Source organism: Grus americana, unplaced genomic scaffold (genome assembly GCF_028858705.1).
Source record: "Grus americana isolate bGruAme1 unplaced genomic scaffold, bGruAme1.mat scaffold_89, whole genome shotgun sequence".
Taxonomy (NCBI): Eukaryota; Metazoa; Chordata; class Aves; order Gruiformes; family Gruidae; genus Grus; species Grus americana.
In genome coordinates this window covers 35,001-40,000 of record NW_026562080.1, presented here as the reverse complement: position 1 = coordinate 40,000, position 5,000 = coordinate 35,001, and positions in this window count along the sequence as shown.

Genomic DNA, 5,000 nt, shown 5'->3' with positions numbered 1-5,000 from the left:
CGGGCCCGGCAGCGGGGGCCTGTTCCCGTGCAGCTTGCAGGCCGCAGACGGGCGGTGGCGGGGGCAGGAGCGGGCCGGCCCGGCCCGGGCCCTCGCGGCTGCCAGCTTGCAGGCCGCAGCCGGGCGGTGGCGGGGGCAGGAGCGGGCCGGCCCGGCCCGGTTCGGGCCCTCGCGGCGGCCGGGCCCGGCCCGCAGCCGCCGTTCACTGCGGGGCCTGGGCCTGGGCCTGGGCCCGGGCCTGGGCCTGCTGAGCGGCCTCGGGGGGGGGGGCGCGCCTGACGGGCCAGCGGCCCCGGGGACGGGCCGGCGGGCCCGGCAGCGGGGGCCTGTTCCCGTGCAGCTTACAGGCCGCAGACGGGCGGTGGCGGGGGCAGGAGCGGGCCGGCCCGGCCCGGGCCCTCGCGGCTGCCAGCTTGCAGGCCGCAGCCGGGCGGTGGCGGGGGCAGGAGCGGGCCGGGCCGGCCCGGCCCGGTTCGGGCCCTCGCGGCGGCCGGGCCCGGTCCGCAGCCGCCGTTCACTGCGGGGCCTGGGCCTGGGCCCGGGCCTGGGCCTGCTGAGCGGCCTCGGGGGGGGGGGCGCGCCTGACGGGCCAGCGGCCCCGGGGACGGGCCGGCGGGCCCGGCAGCGGGGGCCTGTTCCCGTGCAGCTTACAGGCCGCAGACGGGCGGTGGCGGGGGCAGGAGCGGGCCGGCCCGGCCCGGGCCCTCGCGGCTGCCAGCTTGCAGGCCGCAGCCGGGCGGTGGCGGGGGCAGGAGCGGGCCGGCCCGGCCCGGTTCGGGCCCTCGCGGCGGCCGGGCCCGGTCCGCAGCCGCCGTTCACTGCGGGGCCTGGGCCTGGGCCCGGGCCTGGGCCTGCTGAGCGGCCTCGGGGGGGGGGGGCGCGCCTGACGGGCCAGCGGCCCCGGGGACGGGCCGGCGGGCCCGGCAGCGGGGGCCTGTTCCCGTGCAGCTTGCAGGCCGCAGCCGGGCGGTGGCGGGGGCAGGAGCGGGCCGGCCCGGCCCGGGCCCTCGCGGCGGCCGGGCCCGGCCCGCAGCCGCCGTTCACTGCGGGGTCTGGGGCCGGGCCTGCTGAGCGGCCTCGGGGGGGGGGCGCGCCTGACGGGCCGGCGGGCCCGGCAGCGGGGGCCTGTTCCCGTGCAGCTTGCAGGCCGCAGCCGGGCGGTGGCGGGGGCAGGAGCGGGCCGGCCCGGCCCGGGCCCTCGCGGCTGCCAGCTTGCAGGCCGCAGCCGGGCGGTGGCGGGGGCAGGAGCGGGCCGGCCCGGCCCGGTTCGGGCCCTCGCGGCGGCCGGGCCCGGTCCGCAGCCGCCGTTCACTGCGGGGCCTGGGCCTGGGCCCGGGCCTGCTGAGCGGCCGCGGGGGGGGGGGGGGGGGGGGGGGGGGGCGCGCCTGACGGGCCAGCGGCCCCGGGGACGGGCCGGCGGGCCCGGCAGCGGGGGCCTGTTCCCGTGCAGCTTGCAGGCCGCAGCCAGGGCGGTGGCGGGGGCAGGAGCGGGCCGGCCCGGCCCGGGCCCTCGCGGCGGCCGGGCCCGGTCCGCAGCCGCCGTTCACTGCGGGGCCTGGGCCTGGGCCCGGGCCTGCTGAGCGGCCGCGGGGGGGGGGGGGGGGGGGCGCGCCTGACGGGCCAGCGGCCCCGGGGACGGTCCGGCGGGCCCGGCAGCGGGGGCCTGTTCCCGTGCAGCTTGCAGGCCGCAGCCGGGCGGTGGCGGGGGCAGGAGCGGGCCGGCCCGGTTCGGGCCCTCGCGGCGGCCGGGCCCGGCCCGCAGCCCCCGTTCACTGCGGGGCCTGGGCCCGGGCCTGCTGAGCGGCCTCGGGGGGGGGGCGCCTGACGGGCCAGCGGCCCCGGGGACGGGTCGGCGGGCCCGGCAGCGGGGGCCTGTTCCCGTGCAGCTTGCAGGCCGCAGCGGCACGACCGGCGGGCGGTGGAGGGGGGCAGGAGCGGGCCGGCCCGGCCCGGGCCCGGGCCCTCGCGGCGGCCGGGCCCGGCCCGCAGCCCCCGTTCACTGCGGGGCCTGGGCCCGGGCCTGCTGAGCGGCCTCGGGGGGGGGGGGCGCCTGACGGGCCAGCGGCCCCGGGGACGGGTCGGCGGGCCCGGCAGCGGGGGCCTGTTCCCGTGCAGCTTGCAGGCCGCAGCCGGGCGGTGGCGGGGGCAGGAGCGGGCCGGCCCGGCCCGGGCCCGGGCCCTCGCGGCGGCCGGGCCCGGCCCGCAGCCCCCGTTCACTGCGGGGCCTGGGCCCGGGCCTGCTGAGCGGCCTCGGGGGGGGGGGCGCGCCTGACGGGCCGGCGGGCCCGGCAGCGGGGGCCTGTTCCCGTGCAGCTTGCAGGCCGCAGCCGGGCGGTGGAGGGGGGCAGGAGCGGGCCGGCCCGGGCCCGGGCCCTCGCGGCGGCCGGGCCCGGCCCGCAGCCCCCGTTCACTGCGGGGCCTGGGCCCGGGCCTGCTGAGCGGCCTCGGGGGGGGGCGCCTGACGGGCCAGCGGCCCCGGGGACGGGCCGGCGGGCCCGGCAGCGGGGGCCTGTTCCCGTGCAGCTTGCAGGCCGCAGCCGGCCGACCGGCGGGCGGTGGCGGGGGTAGGAGCGGGCCGGCCCGGCGGGCCTTTACGTCTACCTGGCTGCTTCACACGCCACCAGGTCTGCCTCTGCAGTTGGCCATCAGGTCTACCCGGCTCCGCGGCGGGCTCTCAGGTCCACCCGGCTCCGCGGCGGGCTCTCAGGTCTACCCGGCTCCCCGGCGGGCTCTCAGGTCTACCCGGCTCCGCTGCAGGCGCTCTGGTCTACCCGGCTCCGCCGGGACTTGGGCGGTTCCGGGTCTGGCAGGTAGACCTGTTGTCCCTGCCACCTCCCCGGAGCTGCCGATGGGGTCGCTGTTTTTCGCTGCCTCCAGCTACGCCATCGTAAAAGGCAGCGTGGTTGGTGCGCCTCCCCGGTGGCCATAGGCAGCGCTCTTGGAGCTCGCCGGGGGCGGGGACGTATCTGTCCGTATTATAGGCGCGAGCGGTGTCTCGCGACCAGGGCGAACACTAGCGAACGGCTGCTCACCCCCGCGGCTCTGCCGGACACCGGGGGTTTTTGGCAGCCGGTCTCAGCCGTTTCCGTGGCGGTTGGTCTCACCTTCCAGAGTGCTTGGCACGGTCGTCCTCCCGGTGCTTCCCCGGCTAAGCCAGCACAGGGCACCCGAAGGTCTGCTGGCAGCCGCGGAGAGCCGGAGCCACTTGCAGTCTCTGGTGGTCGTTGCCTACTGCTGTGAGGTGCTGAGCCCGATCCCGCGGGGCAGGGCAAAGGCTGGCGGCGGTTGCCGGCACTCGAACGCACGCGGCTGGGGAAAGGGTGGGCGCCGCTGTCCCACCCTCCTCGGTGGTTTCTCCTTTGCTCTGTTTCCTGAGCTGGCCCAATGACGGCGAAGGTTACTGCCGGTGTATGCTGGAGGCAGACGGCCGGGGGTTTCAAGCCTGCGGTGGCTTTCCCTGGTTCCGGAGGGCCCAGTGACCCGAGTGGGCGATGTTGGCGGCAACTCGTCCTTTTTCTCCGGCCTTAAGCTGGAGCCCGCGAGGCGGGCAGAGCTTTGAGCGGTGGCTGGCAGGTGGAGGCAGGCCTGCTGTGTCTTCTCCCCGGTGCCCAGAGCCCGATGACGGCACAGGCGCGCGGTGGTGGTGCCACCTCCTCTCTCGGCCGGCACGAGCCAGCCGTGGGGCGTCCCACGGTGTCCGGCCTGCCCTGCCTTACCCGGTTGCCGGAGGGCTGGGTGGAAAGGTCTGTGAGCGGTGGTCGAAGGGCGAGGCGTGCCGTGGGGGGGCCCGCCTCGCCCTTTTTTTTTTTCTGTTTTTTTTTTTTTTTTCTCCCTCCCCCCCCTTTCTTTCCCCGGCCTTAAGCTGGAGCCCGCAAAGCGGGTGGAAATGCGAGCGGGCAGCCGGTCGCTGTGGCCGGCAGCCGAATGCAGACCGCCGGGGGCAGGCGAGCCTGCCGTGTTTTCTCCCCGGTGCCCAGAGCCCGATGACGGCACAGGCGCGCGGCGGTGGTGCCACCTCCTCTCTCGGCCGGCACGAGCCAGCCGTGGGGCGTCCCACGGTGTCTGGCCTGCCCTGCCTTACCCGGTTGCCGGAGGGCTGGGTGGAAAGGTCTGTGAGCGGTGGTCGAAGGGCGAGGCGTGCTGTGGGGGGGGGCCGCCTCGCCCTTTTTTTTTTTTTCTGTGTTTTTTTTTTTTTTTCCTCCCTCTCCCCCCTTTCTTTCCCCGGCCTTAAGCTGGAGCCCGCAAAGCGGGTGGAAATGCGAGCGGGCAGCCGGTCGCGGTGGCCGGCAGCCGAATGCAGACCGCTGGGTGTCTTCTGGCCTGCTGTGGCTTCCCTTGGCCCCGAATGCCCAGGGATGGCACTCACGAGACGGCGGCGCCTCGTGTTTCACAGAGCTGCTCACTTCCATTTGGTTCTCCCCCTCCCCGCCCGGGGTAAGCGGCGCCCCGCGGGGCACGGCAAAGACCGGTGACCGGTGGCGGTTGCCGGCACTCTCGAACGCCTGAGGGACGGGGGGAGTCGAGCCTGCCGTGGCCTTTCCTCCGCTCCCATCGACCTGATGAAAGGGAATCGTTGTCCAGAGCGCGTGCCGGTGGCGGCACCACCTCCCGATCCAGACGCAGTCAGCGCCCGCTGAGGCGTCCCTGGGCGCGCTGGAGAGGTTCCACGACGGGCCGGCTCTGCCGGCGTTCCGGCCGTCGGAGCCCGTCTCGCAGACGTCAGCCTCTCGCTCGCACGCAGGGCCCCGCGTCTGCTGTCCCACCCCCCCCCGGGCGGTGGAGGGCGCGTGCGGCTGTCGCTGTCCCAGGACCGTGGCCGTGGGGCCTCCGCTTCCTTTACTGATCGATGAGGCATCCCCGGGCACGTCGGAGAGGCTTCACGGCGGGCCGGCTCTGCCGGTGTTCAGGCTGGCGTTGCACCTCTCCTCAGACGCTGGCCCCCCCCCACCCTCGCACGCAGGGCCCCGTGTCTGCTGTCCCACACCCCCCCCCGGGGGGTG